Source organism: Gastrolobium bilobum, unplaced genomic scaffold (assembly GCF_033153095.1).
Source record: "Gastrolobium bilobum isolate Gb01-03AN ecotype WA unplaced genomic scaffold, APGP_CSIRO_Gbil_v1 utg25016, whole genome shotgun sequence".
In the NCBI taxonomy this organism is placed as follows: Eukaryota; Viridiplantae; Streptophyta; class Magnoliopsida; order Fabales; family Fabaceae; genus Gastrolobium; species Gastrolobium bilobum.
This window is the reverse complement of record NW_026897739.1, coordinates 281,770-308,216: the sequence shown is the minus strand read 5'-3', so window position 1 is coordinate 308,216 and position 26,447 is coordinate 281,770.

Here is a 26,447-nt window from a genome sequence, read left to right as displayed (position 1 = left end):
TGGATCTAGTTTGTATAGAATGACCAGAAGAAGTAGGATGGATAGCAGTGGATGGCAGAAAGTCAGAATGGGAAGACTCAGGAGAGGAAGATGAGAAAGAGGCAGAAGAATGAGGGAATGAAGAGGGGGAAGGAGACTCAGGAGCAGGAGAAGACACATGCATATGTGGAGAACCGGTTGGAGAGGTGCTGGAAGTTGAGGAAGAAGTACTGTCACCATGATGCACAGTAGTAGGTGGAGAAAGAGGGCGATGAATAAACAAGGGAATGGAATGAGAAGTATTTGGTGTGACAGTGGCAGAATTGGAGGACCATGACTGAGCATATGGAAAACGAAATTCATTGAAAATAATATCTTTTGAAATGAAGGTTTTGCCATCTTGATTCTGACAAATATATCCCTTATAGTTGGAAGAATATCCGAGGAAAACACACTCTTGGGATCTGAATTCAAGCTTATGCTTATTGTAGGGTCTTAAAAATGGAAAGCAAGCACAACCAAATGCTTTAAGGAATCTATAGTCAGGCTCAGTGTGATACAGTTTAACAAAGGGTACCTCAAAGTTCAATGAAGCAGTAGGCAGACGATTAATGAGAAATGTGGCTGAAGCAAAGGCATAATCCCAAAATTTCATAGGAAGAGAGCCATGAGAAAGGAGGGTTAAACCAGTTTCCACAATATGCCTATGTTTTCTTTCAACTACACCATTTTGGTGACTTGTATGTGGACAAGTGACTCTATGTAAAATTCCATGGAGTTGTAAATAGTGAGTAAAGGGTCTAAACTCCCCACCCCAATCTGTTTGTATTGCTTTAATTGAAGCTTGAAATTGGGTTTGCACCACTATATGAAACTGTTTAAAGATATTAATTGCATCAGATTTTTGTTGAATAGGATACAGCCAAGAGAATCTTGTATGAGCATCAACAAAAGCAATGTAATAGGAGTTTCCAAGAGTAGATTTAATGGGAGCTGGTCCCCAAAGGTCACTGTAGATTAACTCAAAAGGAGAATGATATATAGTTTGAGAAGAGGGGGAATGAAGTCTGTGAGCTTTACCAAGACAACAAGAGGATCAGAAATCCAATACATTTTTATTAGTAATTGGATCTTACAAGTAGTAAGTACATTCTTTAAAGCAATCTCATGAGGATGTCCAAGATGACAATGCCATAAGGAGTAGGCAGTGTTAGACACTGAACTAGGCAGATTACAAGATTGAACATTATTAGAGGCTAAACTAGACTGATTACAAGTATAGAGTTGTGAGCTAAAACACTTTGAAGACAATGACACTTGAGTAGAAGGCTTGACAGTTGTGGAAGCTTTAGGCAGACATATACTTGGAAATGAATACAAGCCATCCTTGTTGACAGTACCTTCTAGGAGAGTTTTATTGGACTCCTGCGATTTCACAAAACACTTAGAAGGGTGAAACTCAAAATATACATTGTTATCCTTAGCAAATTGGCTAACACTTAATAAGTTCTTCACTATTGAAGGTACAAGAAGCAGATTTTCAAGACTTAATTCAGTTTGAGGTTCTACTGGAGACAAAAAATTTGGATGAACCAATGGCAAGAATTGGCAAACCTTGTCCATTACCAATGACAATCTGATCTGTACCAGTGAGCTGTTGACTTTGAAGGAGATTAGCTGGATTTGCAGTAACATGGTGGCTTGCACCTGAATCAGGATACCACTCGATGGTAGGTGCAGATACTGGATGAGGCAGCAATCCAGGTTGAGAAGCAATCAAGGCATGAGGAGCCTGATTTGCTTGCTGGCGAACATATTGATAGGGACGCTGTTGTGATGAAGCAAAATATTGCATCTCAGTGGTATTTGGAGGAGGAATATTAGGTATGAACCGTTCATCAAACCTATACCAGCAGGAACGAACGTCATGTCCGAACCTATAGCATAGTTGACAATGAACATTGGAACGAGGTCCACGTCCTCTTCCTCTATTATTGCGACCTCCATTCCTTCCTCGTCCTCTGTATCCAGAACCTATAGCATTAGAAGAACCAGAAAACTGAGAATCTGTAGTCTGGTTCATACTCTGTTTTTCGTTCAGTAAGACAGAGGTGAACGAAGGATTCTTCTCCGATGGATTTTGTGTCACAGCAACGTTCACAGAGGTTGGATTGGTCAGTAGAGACTCATTTTGCTTTAACAAAAGCTGTTCGAAAGCCATCAACTCAACTGCAATATCATCTACACCATACTCTCTCTCACGTCCATAGACGTTGAGAACAAACGAGTTATAGTCCGATGGCAAGCCTTCGAGTATATACTCGATCTGATCTTCGGTTGAGACTGGACTATTTATTGCTTTCAACGAATGACAGAGAGTTTTGATTCTAGACAGATACTCAGGAATAGTTTTGGCACCTTTCTTCAGTGTTCGAAGTTCAGATCTAAGATTTCTAGATCTGGACTTTATCATTCCTTGAAATAGCTTGTGGATCTTGTCCCACGCTTCATGAGAGTGTTTGACTCCTAGAATTTCGTTCACTACAGACTCAGATATTGTGGAAAGTAACCAAGTCAGTAGCATCTGATCTTGAGTGAGCCACGTTGTGTACTCTGGATTCACAGATTCTGCATCACGGTCTTCTTCTGTGAGAAACTTCAGTGGAATTCTTGGATTAACTAGAAACTTCTGAAGTTGATGTGTGGTTATTATTGGCTCAACGATCTGTGTCCAGAACAAGAAATTGTCCTCAGTCAGTTTAACAGATATCTGATAGTTGAAAAGATTCGGCATTTTCTCCATTGAAGAAGTGTTGTTTGAGCTGTGATGTGTAGGAGAGTTTGACGTTGTGGAAGCCATGAATGAAGCAAGAAATGGATCAGGCCCTCAGGATAAGAGCTCTGATACCATATCAGAAATCAAGTGAAAGAGAAAGAGAGAGAGTGAAAACGAGAGCCATTGGCTTTACTGAATGTTTGATAGTTTTCATTATGACTGAATACAAAGGGAGAGCTCTATATATAGAGCTCAGAGATGATGAGTCAGCAGCTAACAATCCAAAACTAACTAACTGAGCTTATAACAATAAGCCTAACAGAAAGCCTAGAAAGAATACACTACAACCAGATGTATAGTAATAGTAATGCAGCTAAATACAACTGCACGAACAGTAAGCTGAAGCTGTATTCTAATAGTCCCCTTTCACGCCATGTGATTGGTTTCTGAGATCGACCACCGGAAGGTCACAAACATGTCAAAACAGTGACGAACGCGCTTCTTTATGCATTTTCTTGATCTTTTTTTATTACAATTTTGTAATATAAATAAAAAAAATGTACAAAAATTGAAATAAAAAGTCAAGGAGGAAACCTAATCATTTGGGATTAGCCTCCTTGTTACAACCCAAGAAAATACAAAGATATATCTACCATGGATTAAAGTTAAAACCAAATAAAGAATTGATTTTTAATGAAAAGAATTATAAAGATACACATGCGAAATACGTACCAATAAACATAGATCCCTAAGTGCCATATTTCATGAAGCAAAACTAATTACATGAATAGTGAAACTAGATTCACATACCAATGTACAGCCAAGGCTCTAATACCAATTGTAGGAACTATTGGATTTATGCGGAAGCAATTTAGGACCTAGTACATTGGTATGCTTACCGAATCATCCTCGTTTCACAATTACCTTTTGGTGCACAGATCTCATGTAGAATCTTCCCTTGTATGATTCCTTTTCATGAACTGCTCACCTCAGCACCGCAGCATGAACAACCTCCTTGTAGCTAGAATTTGGCAGATCTTCCAGACTATGTCTCAAGGGAAAATGGGAAGTGTGTGGGCACTTTCTCACTTTCAGGGAAATGACCTCACCTCAGCCTCTACAACCACCAAGTGAAGACTAGAGAGGCTGATGACTATAAATGTAGAATATATATGGGTTCCAAGAAACCCCAACCCTAAGCAGAATGAGTTTTAGGTTTCTTGGGCTCTTCTTACACACTAGGCCCTATTCGGCTTTAGTGAAAGAGCAAAACCCAACAATTTTAACGTGGGAAAACCTTCTTCAATGAAGAAGTAAAAATCCACGGGACCTAGTCCAGTTCAAACATCCACTATGAAAATAGTGGGTACAAAGAATCAAAATTCACCAAAGTGGTGGTTAACTCAACCTCTCCAACAATGGTGATAATCAAACTTTCATAGAGATGTTTCACTCAAACTCTCTTTAGAGATCTCTCAAAATACAAAGCTCAAAGCTTTGCTCACAAATCTCTTAAATAATTTTTCTCTCAATGTAACCTAGCCTCCACCCACAACTAATGAATATATAGAAGATGTGATATCTAGGGTTTAGGGATTTTAGGAAACCCCTCAATGGGCTTGGGCTTAGCTTTGAAGGAGGAAGCCCAACAAATCTCCCCTCTGACTTCAATGCATCGGCTTCAGCATCAACCTGGCTCTTTCACAGTAGTCTTCAAATTTTCTTGCTGGAACCGGCTTCATCATCACGTCGGACCAATTATGGTCAGTGTGCACTTTGACGAGTTCGATCTCTCCACATTCCACCACATCCCGGATCCAGTGATACCCATTGTCAATGTTCTTAGTGCGGGAGTGATATGTCGAATTCTTTGCAAGATGGATTGCGTTTTGATTGTCACAACCCAGCTCGTACTTGTCTTGGTCATGGCCGAGTACCATGAGGAACTTTTTCATCCACGACATCTCTTTACTTGCCTCAGTAGCGGCAATGTACTCAGTCTCGGTTGTCGATAGTGCAATGATAAACCCTTGGTTCATCAGGTTTTTAAGCATGAATTAATATCAATTTGTGTGATTAAATGGATGGAAAAGAGGTTAATGTCCTAGAAATCTCTCAAATACAAGTTCTGAAGCTTATGTTGAAAATTTACATTGTTTTTGTAGGAAAATGAAGCTCAAGGAGCAGCAGAGAGAAAGAAGAAGATTCTGAAGAAAGGGAGAATGCTCAAGTGTTGAGCGCTAAAACGTCCACACAGAACTTTTTAGCGCGCTGCTGCAAACTGAAGGCAAAAGTTGCTGGTGCCGAGCGCTAAAACGTCAAACACTGAACGTTTTAGCGCGATGTTGCAATCTGAGGACAAAAGTTGCTGGTCTTGGGCGCTAAAACTTCCTGATCAAACGTTTTAGCGCCCTGCTGTTAAAAAAGACTCTGGTCTTGAACGCTAAAACGCCCAAGTCAAACGTTTTAGTGTTGGAATCAGTTAAAAGCAGTTGGTCATCCGTCAAACATGGACTCTAAAACGCCCATCAATGAACGTTTTAGCGCCCATGGCAGTTTTCAGTTGTATTTTGTAACTCTATAAAAGGCAAGGGCCTTCACAATCTCATATACACATCCTATCTATCCTATTCTCTCTGACACTAGGAGAGGGGACATCAGATCAGATCTTTCATAGATTTGATCTGACTCCTCATTCTCTCTGAATTTCCAAATTCCTTAGGATTAGTTTATGTAATAGTTAGTACTTTCCTATGAAATTGCACTTGAAGATTGAAGACTCAACTATCATGACAATGGAGTTTGATCCTTCTTCTTCTCTTGTTTATATTTTCATTATGTCTAAGTAGAGTCCTAAGTAGTCAGATGTCAATTTCCCTCAAGCATGAATTTATGGATGAACCAATTTCCATTATGAATTATCTACTATGTGATGTTGATCAACCTTTTTCTTATCATCTCAAGATGTAATCCAGTGATACCCAATGTCAATGTGCTTAGTGTGGGAGTGATAGGTCGAATTCTTTGCAAGATGGATTGCGCTTTGATTGTCACAACCCATCTCGTACTTGTCTTGGTCATGGCCGAGTTCCATGAGGAACTTTTTCATCCACGACATCTCTTTACTTGCCTCAGTAGGGGCAATGTACTCAGCCTCAGTTGTCGATAGTGTAACACACTTCTGAAGTCTTGATTGCCAAGAGACAGCTCATCCGACAATTCTCATCATGTATCCCGTCGTCGACTTCCTCGAGTTGGAATCTCCTCCTAAATCAGCATTCGAGTAGCCTTGCAACTCGGCTTTACCTTCTCCAAATCGGAGGCATAAGTTGGTCGTACCTCGAAGGTACTTGAAGATCCACTTTATTGCTTCCCAGTGCTCTTTGCCAGAGTTCGATAGATACCGGCTTACCATTTCAACAGCATATGCCAAGTCAGGTCTAGTGTAAACCATTGCATACATCAAGATTTCGACAGCGGATTGGTACGGGATCTTCAGCATCTCATCTTTGTCTTCATCTGATCTCGGACATTGCTTATGGTTCAGCTTTATGTGTCCGGCTAGGGGGATGCACACTGTTTTGGGTTTGTCCATTCTGAATCTCTTCAGAATCTTCTCAATATACTTCTCTTGACTCAGCCACGATAGCTTCTTTTGTCTATCTCACATAATCTTGATTCCGAGTATCTGCTTTGCAAGGTCGAGGTCCTTCATTGCGAAGGACGAGCGCAACGCCTTCTTTAAAGCGGCTATCCTCGATTTGTCTTTCCCTACAATAAGCATATCGTCAACATATAACAACAAAATCAAAAAATCTTCGGTCTTATATCTCTTCACAAATACGCAGTGGTCGGCCTCTGTCTTCTCAACCTTGTGATCTGTCATGAATGATTCAAACTTCTTGTACCACTGCCGAGGTTCTTGCTTTAAGTCATATAAACTATTCTTTAAACGACATACCAAGTCTTCTTGTTCTGTAGCTCGGAACCCTTCAGGTTACTCCATATATATCGCTTCTAAATCACCGTGAAGAAATGTCATCTTCACGTCTATTTGTTCTACCTCAAGGTCCATCGAAGCTGCCATGGCTAACACGGTTCGAGCCGAGGTCATTTTCACCACAGGAGAAAAATCTCCTCAAAGTCTACTCCTTTCTTTTGAGTGCAGCCTTTCACTATAATTTGGGCTTTGTATCTCAACTTCTGCCCGTTCTCATCATTCTTAATCTTGTAGGCCCATTTATTTTTCAGAGCTCGTTTTCCTTCAGGCAACTCGGTCCGCTCATAAGTCTGATTCTCGTGCAAAGACTTCATATCGTCTTGCATTGCCTTTTCCTATTCTTCTTTCTCTGAGCTCGTCGCAGCCTCATCATAACTATGAGGCTCACCGTCTTCAGCTACAACGGTGTATTCATCAGATGGGTATCTTGTAGAGGGTCTTCTTTCTCGAGTTGGATATCTAAGTTGTTCTTCAGCTTGAGAACCCGGTTCATCATTCTCATCCCGAATCTCATCATCAACTCGGACCTCAGTGTCTTGGTCATCATCAGCTTGTTGCTGGTCATCATTTTCTTCATTCTCTTGATTTTCTCCCCATGCTTCAGCTTGGACAGGAGGGATAGGTTCTTCACGTCTGACAGTAACCCGGACTTTGGGCTTCGAATGTCATGAGTGGTCTCATCTTCATGAAACATCACATCTTGGCTTCTCACTATCTTCTTATTGATTGGATCCCAAAGTCAGAACCCGAACTCACATCTCGGCGAACCAAGATAAATGCATTCTTTAGTCTTCGCATCGATTTTTTCCCTTTCATCTTTAGGGATATGCACGAAAGCTCGACATCCAAACAACTTCAGTTGATTATAGGCCACTTTTTGACCTGTCCAGACTTCTTCTGGAATTTCTCCTTCAAGTGGCCGTGATGGTGAGAGGTTGATCAAGTCAACAGCAGTTCTGACGGCTTCTCCCTAGAATGATTTTGGAAATCCAGCATTGGATAACATGCTTCGTACCTTCTCTTCAATAGTTCAGTTCATCCTCTCAGCCAGTCCATTCAACTATGGAGTCTTGGGGGGCGTCTTCTCAAGTCGGATCTTGGCCGCTCTGCAGTATGCATCAAATGGGCCGCAGTACTCACCACCGTTGTCAGATCTGACCACCTTTCATTTTCTTGACAGCCTCCCTTTCAACCATTGCATGGAATTCTTTAAATGATTGGAGTACCTGGTCTTTAGACTTCAACAAATACACCCACACTTTGCGGGAATGATCATTTAATGAATGAAACAAAATACTAAGCTCCTCCAAGGGATCTCTCCGACATGGAGTAGACATCAGTATGGATGAGGTCAAGAATATACCTGCGTCGTTTGGGTTGATCCGGTGTCACAAAAAAAACCCAGTGCTACTTTCTAGCTAGGCAGTGCGTGCAACTCTCCAACGCTTGGCCTTTCAACCCGATCAGTAATCCTTTCTTGTTCAGGATTTGGAGCCCTTTCTCGCTCATGTGACCGAGGCACTTGTGCCATAGCTCCAAGCTAGGTCCATCTCGGACAGAATTGGCTTCTCCGCCATTGATCTTTCCTTGCATCACGTACAAGGAGCCTTCCTTCTTACCTCGGGCAACAATCCAGTTTCCCTTGGCCAGATTCCATCTAACACTATCGAAGTAGTTCACTAACCCGACATCATCAAGCTTGCTTACCGAGATTAGGTTCAAACACATGTCAGGTACATGCCTCACATCCTTCAACACAAGTCGGCACCCAACTTCCGTGGTCAGGGTCACATCACCAACACCAACAATCTTGCTGGTCACCTGATTTCCCATCTTCACGACTCCAAAATCACCACCTCGGTAAGAGGAGAAAAAACCTTTGTGTGGAGTAACGTGGAAAGAGGCACCAGAGTCAACAATCCAGGTGCAGTCATCATATGTAACATTAAAATAATTATCCTCACCTAGGAGGAATATCTCGGCATCCGAGTTGGCAGCCACCGCAGTGGTGCTCTTGTCTTCCTTCTTCTTGGGAATAATCTGATCCGACTTCACAGAGATGATCTTCCATCATCGGTCTCCAATATGTGAAATTGTCTACGGTCAGCTTGAACATATCTCAATCATTGGTTATTCCACTGGTCTCCATCTCGTCTCCCTCAGAACCCATCGAACCCGGGCTCTGATACCACTGTTGGGAACTCGGTTCCCTCAACTCGGCTTAGAAGCCTTTTCGCTAAAGTCAATCAACAAGATCCTGGATCTCAGCAATATTACCTCGGCCTGAACTTCACCAGGTCGGGTAGCGCAGTGAAAAAAAACGAAAAACACAAAGGGGAGAGAGAGAGAGAGAACACAAGTAGATTTTAACGTGGGAAAACCTTCTCCAATGAAGAAGTAAAAATCCACGGGACCTAGTCCAGTTGAAACATCCACTATGAAAATAATGGGTACAAAGAATCAAAACTCACCAAAATGGTGGTTAACTCAACCTCTCCAACAATGGTGATAATCAAACTTTCCTAGAGATGTTTCACTCAAACTCTCTCTAGAGATCTCTCAAAATACAAGCTCAAAGCATGCTCCGAAATCTCTCAAATAATTTCTCTCTCAATCTAACCTAGCCTCCACCCACAAGTAATGAATATATATATAGAAAAGGTGAGATCTAGGGTTTACGGTTTTTAGGAAATCTCTCAATGGGCTTGGACTTAGCATTGAAGGAGGAAGCACAACATATAAAAGATTTAGATTTTTTTGTTATTGATGAAACTAAGAGGCCTTTAATGTTTTTCTTAATTTTGTTCCGGTAGAGAATTACGTGATGCACTGGTTAATTAGCCTCGATTTCATTCTTAAATACATTGATGGATCAGGTAATAGCAGAAACATAAAGATGGCAAACTGAGTTTAATAAGATAATAGCGGAAACAAGGAAAAATGATGTAATAATACGGATTTTTTTTGGCTAATTAGTATTTTGGACATTTCTTGCTTGCTACAGTGAAAAATGATACAAGTGTACTCGACATCATTTCATTATAACTTGGGATATGTAAATGGGCTGGACCAGATCAGACTTTGGGCTTAAATAGATTAGGCTTATACAAAATATCTTAGGTTTGATTAATCACATTTGGATATCTAATAATCTGGTATGTTAGTCTTGTGTAAAATCAAATTATAAATCTATTATGACTTATTTTAAAAATAAAAGGTGTGATGCTACTTAAACTTGTTAGACATTCGATAATTAAAAAAATTAATATAATATTACTTTATTATTTAAAATTATTAAAATAATAATTTTATTTATTTTATTTAAAATTAATATTATAACATAGGTCAATCTATAGGCTTATATGTCGAGTCTTGTAAAAAAAATCTATAACCTATTTTCTAAAGAGATTTTTTTTTAAATTTTGAGTCTGTTTTATTTTACTAATTATAATAAATCAAATTGACTTAATGTAGACCGAACCGTAAACTCTTGGTAGGCCGCCTGATTCACTTACACCCGATTGTAACAAAACTATTTAAAATACGAATTAGAATGAAGTATATGACTAGGCGATCCCTTAATTGCAATGAAGCCAAATTTAAGAGCCAAAAAAATAAAATAAAATTCGCGCATTAGTTTATATAGACATAGATCAACCAACCTCCTACCCAAATCAAATTGAAATAACTGACATGGCCAATGTGATTGTTTATATTGGGAAATCAAAGACTTTTAAGAATGATTTACGACAAGCAAAACAAATGTTCTAATAACAATTATGCAAGAACCAAAACACCAAGCAACACAAATCAATTGTTTAATGTGGAAAACCTCTATAATGTGAGGAATAAAAATCAAGGGATGAGTTTTGGAGTCCACCCAAATTCTTCATTAGCAACAAAGTGAGATTACAAGGGTTGCAATAGCAATTACAATCAACAAGAGCACCAACAAACAACTTAACAATAAGTTGTACCAAAAAACACAAGAGGCATACAAATTAGCAAGCTTTTAAGTAGATTTCTTGATTGATTTTGTTTTATATTATGCTGTTTAGATATACATTGAATTTATAAATTTTTGTGAAATTATTAATGTTGTTGATCGTATATTCTGTTTAGATAAACTTGTTTTTTTTAACAGGCTAAGCCAGATTTTTATTTTTTTTTAGATAAGTCAGATCGCATGTCGATAATTATATTCATAACAGGTTACGAGCTAGTCAAATCTGACAAATTTAAATATAAACTTAGCCTTTTAAGATCAAAGTCCGACTCATTAACACCCCTAGTGACACATGGAGGAAAGAGACAAATTTATTGCAGGATGGAGCGAATAAACTCTCAACAGTTACCATTTAAATCTAACACAGACCATAACTCGCTGCAACATGCAGCGAGTATAACATCATAAGTGAAAATTGTACTCAGTATATTATATTGTATACTGCAATGTACTTTGAAGTCACGGAACAAGTGAAAATGACACAACTATCATTTTGGCACCGCCACGGGCTAACTAGATGTGGCATTCTCAAATTTTATTGAAGATCTAATTTTGAGATGAAAGTTACTATATATAATTTATTTTACTTCAAAATTAATTTTAACAAAATTCAAATATATATAGAGCTTATCGTTTTTTAAGCTGTTTGCGATAATTTTATTTTCGGCTATTAAATCATAACCATACAAAGATGGATCAATGATGATAAATGAAGAGAGAAAAAAAAAATCATAACCATTCAAAGGTGAATTAATTAATATAAGAAAATAAATAAACAAAACGACGTAATTTTAGGATGACCGGAGATAAACTTATCTCAAGTTGCCAGATAAATATTTTTCCCATATATATATATATATATATATATATATATATATATATTAACGTAATAAAAGTAAGCTTTGTTTTACTTTAAAAATATTCCAAATTCAACATTTAAATATTTTATATCAATAGTTGAAGGAGATGCTTAAAATTATTTTTTAAAACTTCATCAAAACCTGAAAGAGATCAGTGTTATCAAAATAAATTATTAATTTGCAAATAAAAAGTAGTTGAATAAATTTCTAGCTCGAAATTGAACTTGATTTCAAATTACGAAGAATGGAATCCTATTTTCTAGTGATTGATTGATAAATAAATAAAAACACATACAAACCAACATATGTTCGAATATAACGAGTGATATTGGCCTAATTGTTTAATATGACCACACATTATTTATATTTATAATAATAAAATGTATGGGTTTGGATCCAATTTACTTGAGGTGGGTGATAACTCATATTTTATTACACTTATTTCTTACTCTTAATTAGTATTTTAAAGATTTATTTGAATAAAATAATGATTATTAGAGTTAATTTAGATTTTTAGTTTTTGATTAGGTTTAATTTATTTTCGTCAAAATTTTTCAACTTTACGTTACTTCTGTATCTTGGCCATATCTCGGTCCATAGTCGCCGGATTGACTTTGTTCTTGTTGGGTTTTTCAAATAACACAGAGAGCTACAATTCTTATGCAGAGCTCGAAGCCCAATTCGGACTGGAATCTTGTCGATTTCTGACGCCAAGTTGGACGCGTTTTGCTGAAGTTTTATTTGATTATTGGAGTTGTAATTTAAATTAAATTTCAATTACTTAAGTGGCCTAAAGCCAAGTTTTAGTTTTATTTTATTTTATTTATTTTATTTCGTATTATAGAGATGGGCTGATCAGAACTGAGCCCTAACCCAATTTGGGTAGGGGTATATGACGGCAGAGTATGAAACTATTATTCATTCGGTAATTTTTGAATTTTGGGATCAAAGTATTTTCTCTGAAGCGTTCTTCGCGTTCTTTGCTTTTTTTCTTCTTCTTCTCTTTATTTATTTTAATTTTTGATCATGTTTATCCTAGCTATCTTCCCACCATTATTTATTACAATCACACACAATTAATTCAATCTTGTCACAATTCCGATAATTGAAAATTTTTCTCAAATAATTTTCATAATTGCCACATCAATTTAATCAAGAGTATTCCAAATTCAATTATCCAAGAATATCATAATTTACAAATCCATCAGGATATCGTAATTCAAATATCCAACATCTATCAGAGTAAAACCCAAATCTGATCATCATATCAATTATCCATTACACATAATTCAATCATCATGTCAATTATTCATTTATTACAGTGTATCAAAATTATAATTTCCACACTTATTCAATAAGATTCATATCACACATATATGGCACATAATTAATTTTCCAAAAGATATCATCATCATAATTTTTCGAAAATTTGAATTATTCCCAAAATAACTATATAATTAATCTCATTATTTTCTAGGGTTTAGAATCAAATAAAGTTCCAACAATATAATCAACCTAAAAAATAAATCCAATAATATTCATATAATTAATAGATCTCTAAGGATTAGGATCACTTAATTTCAAGGATATATATATATATATATATATATATATATATATATATATATATATATATATATATATATATATTACTCCCTAAATATCAGAATCACCGTATCCAATTATCTCTAGGAATTAGGATTACAAATAATACATTTCATATAAGACAACCCTATGATATATTTAGGATCATGACTAAATTATCAAAATTCATATAAAATTAACTTAAACTTCTACGGACTAGGATTACATGTAATAAAATTCAAATTAATAAAACTAATTTATTACTCCCTACAAATCAAGATCATAACAAGTTTCTTTAAAGCTAATTTGTTTTTAGCTAAAGATTTGGATTAAGTCAATCAGAATTTATTTAAAACTAATATATTATTCTCTACTAAAGGTCAAGATTACATAATCTATCATTTCTAGAGGATTAGGACACACCCAATAAATTTTCATACATAACAAACCTGCAACAACCTAGGGATTATGATTATATATAATAAATTTTAAATAAAGCTACCTATAGATTAACTAAAGATTGAGATTATATCAAATAAGAATTCACATAAAATTAATATATTACTCCCTAAAGATCAATATTATATCAAAAAAAAATTCATATATAATTAATCCATTACTTCTAAAAGATTAGGATACACCTAACAAATTTCATATAAAACTAACCTAAGAGCACCTAGGGATTAGGATTACTTAGTCTCTGTGTTTGATGACTTCTAAGAGAAAAAGCAATTAGAGAAGAGAAGCAGTTCTAACCAAATTTAAAATAAATAAAATTTTGAAGTAAGAAGAGAGTAGCAGAGGAGAAGAGGAGAATTGCTGAGGATTGGAAGTGATTTGATGTGGTTAGGCTAGGCCTCTATTTATAGTTGAAGTTCTGGGCTCAGATATGGGTTTCGTGCAATTATTTCCTTATTCTTCATTGATGTACCTGATTCAGATATTGGCTTCATACACCATTTCCTTTTTATTCTTAATTTCTTATAGCTCAGAACATCGCCAACTCATGACTGACTCATTATTGACTCAATGCCGACTCATCATATCTAATCAAATAATCACTTAATGCATAAATCACAATTTATCATCTAATATATTATTATTATTATTATTATTATTGTTATTGTTATTACTACTAATAAATTATAATGTATTATTAATAATAATAATTTGTTGTATTATAAATTACTATTATTTTCCTAGGATATTGCAGCAATAAATAAACATTTGAGAATGCCATGTCTAGTGACCCTGTGGCGGTTCCAGAAGTATGTTTTCACTTTTTCAGTGACTGCAAAGTATATACCTTCTGCATGTTGCAGCGAGTTAGGCAATGTGTCAGATTCAAACAGTAATCGTTGAGACTTTACTTGCTAGATCCTAGTGAGTTTGTTTCTCTCCTTCACATGTCATTGAAAAGCAAAAATTAGACTGATTGATTTGACCACTTAACTCATTATAACTAGTATCCAGTTTGGTGGCCTCAACCCTATATATCATGCATGTGTGCTAACAAGTCTACTGGCCAGAGAACGTATGATTTACGTACGTCTGCTACCTACATAAAAAGCATAAGGCATCTACCTTATACCCACACTCAAGGATTACCATCTTGTGCAGCTCCACACTACACTCAGGTATTACCATCTTGTGTGTAATACACCATATCATATACATATATAAGAATGCATCATTTTATAAATCTCAAATAACAAGAATCACATACCATATCAAACTACCATCCTCCTCATGGAGTCTGGTGGAGCAAACAAGGATTAACCATGAGAACACGAAACTTACCTGTAAACGCAAAGTATCCTAACCAAACATTGATGTACAATCAAGGCACCGACTCAGTAACGAGCAATGTCACAATCTGTTTACATAATATTCATATCATTAATAATCATATCTTAGCTTTTCAAGACGAAAGGAACATTATTTCTTTTTTGTTTCGTGTACTAAAGGCTTTTTCCTAAGCCCCAAGAACAAAATTATATTTATCATATTTAAAATTGGTATTGCAAATCTCTACCAAAAATCCTAAGATTGTAGTATGTTAAAATAGACATCTCAAGCTTTCCAACATATATTTTATGTCTTATTTAGAGTTGTATAACTTCGGTTACGTTTTTCGCAAAGTGACTGCTACAAACTGAATTTTTAGAAGCAAGGCAGCAACTTAAATTTCAAACTGTGATCAATCCACTTATTCAATGTATCTGAAATTTTATAGGGCTGTAGCCATATGTGTTAGCTTCACATAAATCTAAACCTCACTTAATTTAGAGCTCTGTAGTTTGAGATATCACAATTTTACCAAACTATTATACTGTTGTAAAAAATACACTGGGTAATCGACTACCTCACAAGTGGTAATCGATTACCACACTAGGTAATCGATTACCATTAGACAGATGCAGAAAACACGAGTTTTTCGCTGCAAAATTTCCATTTCAATGGCTTCCAATGATTGTACTCTCATTTTTCCCACAAACAAAAGTTGAATACACTCCATTTCACTTAGATTAACAACCCCCAACTTAAACCATCAAAGTTTCTCTTTTTAACAACCCAAAACTTCATCTTTTTCATAGAAAATAAAGAGGAAATGGTAAAGTGTACAACCAATGCTTGAAAATAGCAAAAAAAAGAGAGACTTTATAGGCCTTGCTGCAACTCCAAGTTACTGTCAAATAAAGTGCACAAATTTGAGCTTCCAAGTTTAATTTTTTCTCCACAAAGGTAGCTCATTGGTACTCCAAAGTATGTAGAAATGGCTCCCACAATATCTACCCAAGAAGACAGCCCTCAACCTCCCCCAAAACTGAAATGAATACATTCCAAGAATGGGTTTCTTCCTCTACAAGATGCTTGCTTTCATGGTTCTATGGTGTTTAAGTGGAAGAAACAAGAAGAAATGTGGCTTTTTTGGTGTTTCCAATGGAAGAGATGTAGTTTTGCTTAGTGAGGAAGAATAGAGAATATGACTAAGTGTGGGAGGGTTTCTACATATGGTTTTAAGACAAATGGGTGAAATGAGGGTTTTAAGTTACTTAAAGGACACTAGTTACTAACATTTCGATATTAGTTTTAATAGCTCTACTAATTAATTTTCAACCAAACTTTATATTCTTAACCTACACATTTTTTCAGGAATATTAGTATTTTAATTTTAATTTTTTGAGACACTTCACTGGTACACATTTATACCACGAAATACCTGGTATTTGCACCTTTCTTCCAAAAAGCGACTTTATACTGGTTATTATAATTTTCCCGTAATTATCCTACATCAATTATGGAATATTTTCCTAAAATCATATTTAACTCATTAAATTCCTAATTTAGCGATACAGGTTCTTACACAAACTCCATGGATTTATCTTTTAACTTTCAATCCTTTTTCCATTGACTCAATCATCCCAAAACCACTTTAAAAACCCTAATTTCACTTAAGACTTTTATCAAACCCCTGGTGTGCATCATCTTTACTCTCTTGGCTGATTTGACCTAGGTTAAATTAACCATCCCTTTTATAACACCTCACATTTCTAAATTATATATTAATATATTAAACATGGATTAAAGGGAAGGATTAGTGAAAATCCTAAAAATTAAGTTAAAATACAAAGAAAGGGTAAAACGGTAATTAGCCAAACATGCAACCCTAGGAAGGTAAAATTGAGTAGGAGGTCTCAAATGATAAAAATAACCATGGAAATGGATTCAGAACGAAAAATTGAGTGGTTAGGCAAGTTTCGAAAAATTCAGTGAATAGGGTTTTTACCGAGTAAAAATATCGCAGTACAGTTGCACCGTAAAGCGTGCTGATGGAATTTTAAGCTCTAGGTTTGGATATAAGTTATAAATGGTGTATAGGACTAGGAAATATGATTTCTAATGAAAATTGACGGAAATTAGTGAGTTTGGGGAAGCGTGCCTACGGCGCGCGTAACAGCTTAAAACTGCAATTTCTCCGAAATACCGGGAAACTCCGGATTCATTTGATCAAGGGTAATTAAAGGACAATGGTTAGTGTTAAAAATTAGAGTTTCTAAATAGGTTATGAAATTATGGACGTTTAGTGGAATCGGAGGGAGTTTGAATTATTTTGAAATCGTGTGAGGTGGTGGTGGGGCCCACCTCCACTTAAGTCACTTAAGGCCACATGTGCATGACTATTCATCATCACCCTCACACCCTCTTTCTCTTTCCAAACCTGCGTCCAAACCCCCCTCCCTTGGCCATTTTCATTTTGATTTCTTTCTCTCCTAACTTCATCAAATCTTCATCAAATCAAGTGAAGTTTGTCATGAAATTTGTTGGAAATCACCTCCCAAACACAATGGTAGTAGTCTTGAGCCATGAAACTCCCTAGATTTTGCGAAAATCCCTCCCCCAAACCCGTGGAACTTTGGTGTAGATTTGCACTCATGGAGTTGTTTGGTTCTCCAATGGTTTAGTATGTTGTGGAGGAGTCTTAGGCTAAGCTTTTGAGTAAGTTTCATCACATTTTATTGGTTGGATTTGTTGATTCAATTTCATGAACCCTAAAGGCATTTTGTGTGATTGATGTAGTTAGAGAGCTCAAATGGAAATTGTATATTAGATGAAAGTGATTTAGAATGATGTTTTAGAGTGATAAATGCAATAAAATTATTGAGGAATTGTATGATAACTTAGTGGATTTTTGTGTTGAAATGCCATGACTTTGTGATGTTGGTTGGTTTTAGGATTGTGTAATTGAGTTGTTGTATGGTTGTATGAGTTAATAATAGGATTGTATGAGGTGTGGAGTAATTGAATTGAATTGAATAACCCTTGGTGTGTGGCTAGGTACAATTCGGCCTAGAGAGAGTATTTAGGGTCCAATGATGCAAAAATTATGCAATTGATGTGGGGTGTTGTTAAATGGTATTTAGAGGTATTGTGTGATGAGTGGATGCTTTGAAAATCAAAGGAAAAGTGGTTCGTTGTGTGGAATTGGTAATTGGACCTAGAGTGGAAAATATGGCAAAATGATGCTAGGATGGTGTAAAATGGAAAGTGACACCTAAAATGGTGTTGGGGTAACATTATGATGCTAAAGAAAAATGAAAAGAACATAAAGAAAAATAAATTGTGATTTAACATTATAAAGGCCGAACCTACCATTGTGTAGGGGAGGATTTTGATGTTTTTGGACTTTGGTGTATTCACCGTATATTAATGATCCGTATATGATCAATGTAGGTTGCCTCCCGCGAATTTGAACCCTGAACCGTGAGCTCCGTTGGTTGCCCTTGGTCCCGGACCAAAAGAGATTGTGGTAAGTATTTTGGAACCATGCATATGTACTTGAAAACTTGCATATGTTGAGTGAATGGAAATTAATTGGGAATGTTCTCTGTGTAGGCATTTCTGTTTGTGTACCTAGGTCGGGAAGTATTGCATTGGAGCTTTGTGAAGGAGATTAGTAAGGTAATTCATTGGTACTGGGGTTTGATCCCCGTGTGTGTTCCACCATGCCCGTTGAGGGTAGTGGTAGGAAATGTATGTAAATTATATAGGATAACATGTTCATGCATATTGTATGTGTTGTGGTACATAAGATGTACCGTGTCTCTGGAAGTAGACTGTTTGCCTTCGGGCGTTACAGACTTCCACTGGATAGGTCTCCGTGAGGGAGTTCCAGTTGACCTGGGGTCGTGGTGTGTGATCCGAATAGGAGCACACTAGGAAGTCTCGGGTGGTTATGGATGGAGGGTGCATTGGTTGATATTCTGGGAACACACCTTGGTTTGAAACCCGTAGGCTTATATGCCGAGACCAATAGGCTGGACGTTGCGTGGTTTTGGCGTTGACCATTCCAGCTTCGTCGTATTTTGTATCCCTATGCTTCCCTACTTCACTAAATCCCTTGCTTTATCTCGTTTTCAGATGTTATGCTATATTATTTATATGCATCGAAGTGAGCCATTGGGCGGAGTATTCTCCAGAACCTCTGGGTTACTGAGATATATTCGTATATCTCACCCCTCTTTGGGGACTTTATTTCAGGAGGTAGCAGTGGTGTCGGGGCGGCGGGCAAGAAGCCCGTAGGTTGAGCAGGAGAACTTTTACCTATTTTGCATTTTGTTGGCCATTGGGCCTAGGCTAGACTTAGGTCATGAACAATGCATATGATTAGGATTATTGTTATCATTTTGTTCATGATGTATTTTGTCTAAGTTTAGTCTTTGATCATCATGTTTTATTTTGGAGCATTTATTATGTATACTTGAAGGAAAATTGTAATATGTCTATTTGAAGTTGTAATTTGTAATATGGAGAATTGATGTAACATTGAAGTATGTAATATGATGAAAGGGAAATAAGCCTATTCTAGGATGTGAATGATGATTTATGATTCAAGGAATGCATGCAATTGGACCTTGTGATTGAAATTAGTTAACTTGAAAAAGTAAGCATTGATTATGTATTTTGAGCAAATTGGATATAAACTGTGAAGGGTTGGAAGAGCACCAAGGCATTGCTGGTCCTTATGTAACACCCAATGATTATTAGGTATAAATTGAGGTTAGAGAAAACATTTGCAAATTTGGAATTTATTGGAAAAACAAATGAAACTCTGGCGAATTTTCTAGAAATTGGCAGAATTTAGGCGAACTTTGAGAGAGCATATCTCGTCCACCAAAGTCCGATAGGGACATTACATACGCCGTTTTGAATTTTGAGATGTCCTCTATCTTGTGTTAAAATTTGAGTAAATTCTGGGTTGGACGTCGGCCTGTAGAAGGCAGAGAGCACGGACTGCTCATTTGGCCACTGCACTTGTGGCTGATCTGGAGCGAGTTTGGGAAATTTATTTCCAGTGCGTTTATTAGTCAAATTAGGTGTATGATATGTAAATTTGAAGCTTGAGGTGTCTAGTTTACTGTAAAAATTTGAGAGCAATTGGTTGAGTGGATTTTCCAGGATAATTGATTGTGTGAAGGCTGTTTGGAGCCGGTTTGAGGTTGGCTGCCAGATTTGCTTGTCCAACTTCAAACGGCGATATCCAGAGCAAACGAGAACTTTATGACTCGTGTGATAGCTTCCTAGAAAGGTAATTAAGTCTAGAATAACATAATAAAATATGGGAGACTTTTAGAATGTGGTTTGTCCGCAGAAATTAAAAGACCGAACCATGTTTGGATAGGTAGAAAACGTAAAAGTGAGATTTTAGCTAAGTGGATTTATGGGAACCCCTTAGCGACTTGAGAGAAGTAATATATTATATAAAAGTAGTTTAAAATAATTATTCCGCAAAGAGTTTACAGTTATAGTCACAACTTTTATTTATTACGCTTTATTATTATTTTAAATACTCGCGTAATAAACGGAAAAAGTTTACTCGCATTATTATAAATGAATTGTTGTGATTGTAATTGAGCTTGATATCATAATTAATGTTAACAATATCGGTGTACAATGGGCTGTTACACCTTTGATTCATTTTAAACTCATCCAAGCAAAGTTTAATCTATGTAGCATCAATACGACACGCGACACGTGACACGACACGACACGACACTCCGACACGTCAATCTTAAAAAATTATGGATTTCGACACGTTGGGACACGTTTTAATATTAAATAATATTTTTAATTTATATAGTGTATTTTTCATTTAATATTTAATAATTTAACAAAAAATGAAACTAAATTAATAATACCAATAAATACGTTATAAAGATGAAAGCTTTAATAAAAAAAATAAGAACTGGAATGAGAGAGATATAATATCAGATAGAGAGATCAAATCATATTAGAGAGAGATCAGAGAGAAGAAGATACAACAAGAGCGTGATAGGAATTGACAACAATGATGCTGAGATGTTCTCTTATCTACTTAAGAGAAAAAAAGACAAAAAGAAAAAATTGATATGATTAGGTGGAAGCTTTATTAATATATTTTAACTTTTTTTTAAAAAAAAAATTTAAAAAAAAATTTTAAATTTTTTTTTAAAAAATAAAAAAAAATTACGAAAATGCCATTTGACCGTGTCGGACACGGTCAAATTCGCGTGTCGGAATGGTCAACTTGTTGGAAAAAGTCAACCGCGCTTCCGACACCGTGTCGGAACGTGTCGCCGTGTCGGACCCGACTCTTCCTGTTTTTACAAGTGTCCGTGCTTCCTTGAGTTTAATGCAAAACCAACAAACAACCACCAAAGGAACATTAAACCACTAAAAACATCATAGGATCATGATTAAACATTGTGGAACCAATGCACTCAATGTAAAGAATATAAAGGTTCAAGGATTTTGATTATAACAAATTAGCATGGAAAGAAAGCTTCTAAGTACAACAATCAAAAAGAAGCTTAAAGAATCAACCAACATCTATCAAGTCCATCAAGTCAATGAACAAAGTTTAAAGAAGATCAAGACTCAAGCTTCAAGAGAAGACTCTAAGTCAAAGCACCTTCAAAGTAATATATTTTAGGACTTAGAATTAATTGTAAGGGAAATTGATTTCTTGCATGAACAAAGCTCAAAGCATTTTTCAAACACATGCATTAAATCATCATTTGACATTTAAATTCATTCCTAGCATGAAAATCTATTTTTAAATATTTATCAAATGATTAAAAGTAATAGAAACTGATTTAGAACATGAGAAAATCATTTTGGGGCGAAATCCAACCTCTTGACAGGTTGGTAATCGATTACCTCAGCAATGGTAATCGATTACCCACTGTGCAAAAGACAAAAATAACAGCCATAAAATGGCTAGTTTGCGAAAATGGCTGAATAAACACTCATCGGGGGCCTCTATAAATAGGAATCATTGTTCCATTGATTTGATAACACTTCTTGATCATCATCTTGATTTAAATAATATTATTTGCTTATTCTCATTCATCTTGATCATAAATACTCTTTGAGCTTTATTCTTATGAAAATGTCAACACCCATAGTTCTTCAACTTGTATAATCTATACTTTGAGAGTGCTTAGCTATTGTTAAACACCTCCGTTTGATTTCTTGAATAGTTAAGGGAGTGAACCCTTCACACTTAAGAGGTTCCCAAATTCCTAAGAAAATTTGTAGTGAAAAATTGTAAGGCATCAAGAGCCCGAAGTCTTGAAAGGTTGTAGTGGTTTGTCAAGCGCCCTCAAGCTTGATAGCTAGTGAAAAAGTTTGATCGAGCGGTTTCAGTTTGGACATAGGTCACAATGGTGGTGACCGAAGCAGGATACATCTAGTTTGCAATTTCTCTAACCTTGAACTCCTTACTTTAGTCTTGAAATTACATTTTTAGATTGTTTTCATTTATTCGCTTGCTTATTTTATTGATCACACACTTGTTCTTACAAATTTTTCCTTATTAAATCATTTATTTGAAGAAACACTCTTTAAAATATCAAAGGAGGCACTTTGCGAAAATATATTATAAAACTCAATTCACCCCCCCTTTTGAGTATTGAAGCCACTTGTCTAACAAACATAACCCTAATCAGCCATGTACAACTTCATACATCCATTTTAAACCATCATAAACAAGATATATTACCTTATATAGGTTCCTAGACAACACTCCACACTTTCCAAGCTTTAAAAGTGAAGAAAACCACTTGGCACCTTTACGGGCAGCATGTGCAGCACATGAAAAAGAGGAGAATATCACACTAAAGAAAGCTTCTTTCAAGAAACTAAACCTAAGGATATGTTCACAAGGTTGTTAGCTTCACTTTCTTTGTTGAATTCAAGACCTAAAAGTGAATAACTTTAAAATCAAGCTTACTCTTCTCTCAAAGGAACTCTCAAAGCAACTTGAAGAGGCAAAATAAGCAGCTAACCGACCTTGGGATTAAAATATCTAGCCAAGTGACTTATTCTTCAAGTCTTTTAACTTTTCCACTTAGTTAACTTGTCAACTTTCTAGCTTAACTTTTATTGCTTGCTTGCAAGATCACAAAAACAAAAAAGTGGGGTGAAATGGATCCTAAATCAACAAAGAAAACTGACTTTGATATTCTATATGAAGACAAAATGAGTAATTCATTACTTATGCACCATTTTTGATTTTTCCAAGTGACTTCCCATTGGTTATTCCTTTAAATTTCCTTTTCTTGTCTTTTAATACCTTAATTAACACATTGTTATCGTAGAAAATTGAAGAAGGCAACGTGGGATTATGGCAAGGGTAGGAACCGACTTTAATCTTTACTTTGTTACTTTTGATAATTCAAACTAAACTCTTATTGGTTCATTTCTTCTTAAGACTTTTCAACCATGTTTTTAATTGGTTAGTTAGTTATTCATCTAAGACTAAGTAATTAAATTACTTTTGACCTGTCAATCTATGTTCTTATTGGTTCATATTTTAAAGATTTTTCAAACATTACTCTAATTGGTCCATTTAATCATCTTTTGACATAATACAATTTCTATTGGTTAATAATTAACCAAGATTTGACTTAAATTTAGTAATTAATATAAACATCTTGTAATCAAACTAAAGGTACTTTGAACCCACTAATTTTCTACACAATTTAATTAGATCATCTAAGAATAAATATCCATTTTGGTGCCTGACAAAAAACTCGGTACCCATTCAAGTCCCGAGCAAAAATAAATTAGCTTGGAAGTCCCCAACAAAGACAAATAGGTCCTACGTTAGTCCTTCTGTTAGTTCCAAACAGACGACATCACTGACGGAGCTGATGTGTAACGTTAATGGCCATGCTCAATTGCCACGTTGGAGGGGAAACGACATCGTCTGGAGACCTGCGTCCACGTTGCTCAGAATCATTTGGAGAAACCAATTGAACGTTAAGTTGTCCTTCCCCGTCAATTTCTTCACAAGAACGTTGTCGTATGGTGTAGGGTTTATATAAACACATTAGGTGGAGATTGAATCAAAGATTGAACGTTTGAATTTGGGGATTAATGATTTAGGGTTTACTGATTTAGGGATTATGCTCGATTTTGTGCGTTCTTTGAAACTTAGTGTTTAGGAGATGAATATTTCTTCTGGGAAGGGGAGCTCAAGCCCTTGCAGTTCGTTTGGGTCCAGAAGTCAAAGAAGGAGAGCTGCTCCATTGTGTAAATATGGGAGGCACAATGTTGTTTACACCTCCAAAACCGTTAGAAACCTAAATAGAGCATTTTTTGGGTGTCCCAATTTCAAGGTGAGGTTTTTTTTTGCATGCGTTCTTTGTCTAAGTTGAATGTTATTAACAGTTTGGTTTAATTTGGTGTTAGAAAAAGAAGCCACACTGTAACTTTTTTACATGGGTGGATGATGCTACATCTGATACCATGGAGCTAGAAGATTGGAGAATTAAGAAGCTGAAGTTGAATGTAGCTAAAATGGAATTCAAGTTGAACTTTTTGGACATGAAGCTCAATGATGAACTGCAGGTGGAGGTGAATGACCACAAAAAGAAGATTAATGAGCAGCATATAAAGATTAATGAACTATCAATGAAGATGCATGCAGAGTTTGAAAGGGTGGAGAAGGAAATTAAGCATGTGTGTAGGTGTGCTAGGGTGTTTGCTGGATCCATTATTGTTGTATTTGTAATAAGTATATATCTTGCAAGTAGGCTGGAGTGAAATAAAAAATGTGGTTCTGTTGAGATTTGCTGGTGTATGTACCATTACATGTTGTAAGAATTTTGGAATGTAAAGATTTGTAATGAAAGGACCAGTGTTGAAATATAATGAAATGTGTTGATGCAATGTATATAACATGGCTTATGTACTTGAAGTTATGTTTATTGGCACAAAGTGTTGTATAAACTTGATGGAGATAAAAAAAAATGGAAACACTGTATGAACACTAAACTAAGACTGTGATGGTGTGAATTATGAATAAGTTAATTATGTAAGTCATGACTGAAATCAACATGTACAAGGGAAAATGATATTGTTGGTCTGTTCTCTTGAAATGGTGGCACTGGTCTAACTAGAACTTTAACAGGGACTAAAAAAGACCCCGATAAAATTGTTAGGGACCATTACAGAGCTATGTGTTAATAAACAAGGACTAAATAGGTCCTCGATAAAAAATTTTAAGGACCTATAAGGGAACTGAATTGCTGATGGATGATAAGTGCAGTGAAGCTACACATGACCCTAAAATGGACACAACAAACACAAGAAAAATACCAGTAATGACAGAAACAAGAAAGTGTATCAGTAGAAGTAGTAATGACAGATGGTGTGGACCAAAATTTAAAAATTGCACATTGAAGACAGTAATGACAGCAAAGACAGATAGTAACCAAACATTTTGCATTCATTTCATCATATCGTAGTTACAAGTACTAACCATGGCCAACATGCCACAATCATACAAAAAAATTCCACTGACATATTTCCATCAAAGCCAATACATATGTGTTCCAAAAAAGCATAATGTTCCTACTAACTATGGCCATAACCAAAGGCATACAAAAAATGGCCTAATGACATATTTCAATAGGGTGAGTACCGAAGTATTTCCAAAAAAATACCCTAATTACAATTCCAATCAATCCTTATATCAGAGGCATCCAAAAAATAGCCTAATGTCATTGATTACACAATATTCCATTCAATTTTGTGGGGCTGGTCTCGGTAGCTTCAACCCTAGTGTAGACATGAAGCTCATGAATCTGGCCCTGGTGTCATCACTTCCTGCAGTTGATGTCTCATTGGTCACAACCTCAGTAGGATTGCATGAAGGTGGGTTGCTGCCTCTTGATGCTCTTGAACTTGGTTGAGCCTCAGTTGTTGCATGCTGGCTGCTTGTCTCTGGTACAGGGCATCCTTGAGTCATGACTATTTCTTCAACTGTCCTTGATTGAATTTCAACATTAACTGGTTCTTGCTTTGACCTTGAAGGAGTTGCAGGTCCCTTACATGTCTTTGGGTAATGACCAGTCTCACCACATCTGGTGCATTGAACTCTATAAGATTTTTTCAGTTTCTTGTTGGTCTTTTAAGCTCTTCAGTTGGATCCTTCTTGCGATGCTTTTTAGGACGTTCAATAGGCCTTTTCAAGCGTGGAGGAAATGGTTTTGGGGCATCACATGCAAGCCAATACTGTTGGGAATTGACTGGGTTGAGTGTGTGTTCATAAATGGCATGCAAAGCATCCACTGCCAACCACTAGTGAACATGATTTTCTACAGGTTCATTCTTGTGAGCAATGGCAGCAATAACATGTTCACATGGCAATCCAGTCAACTGCCAAATATTACAACTAAAGGATTGGTTAGT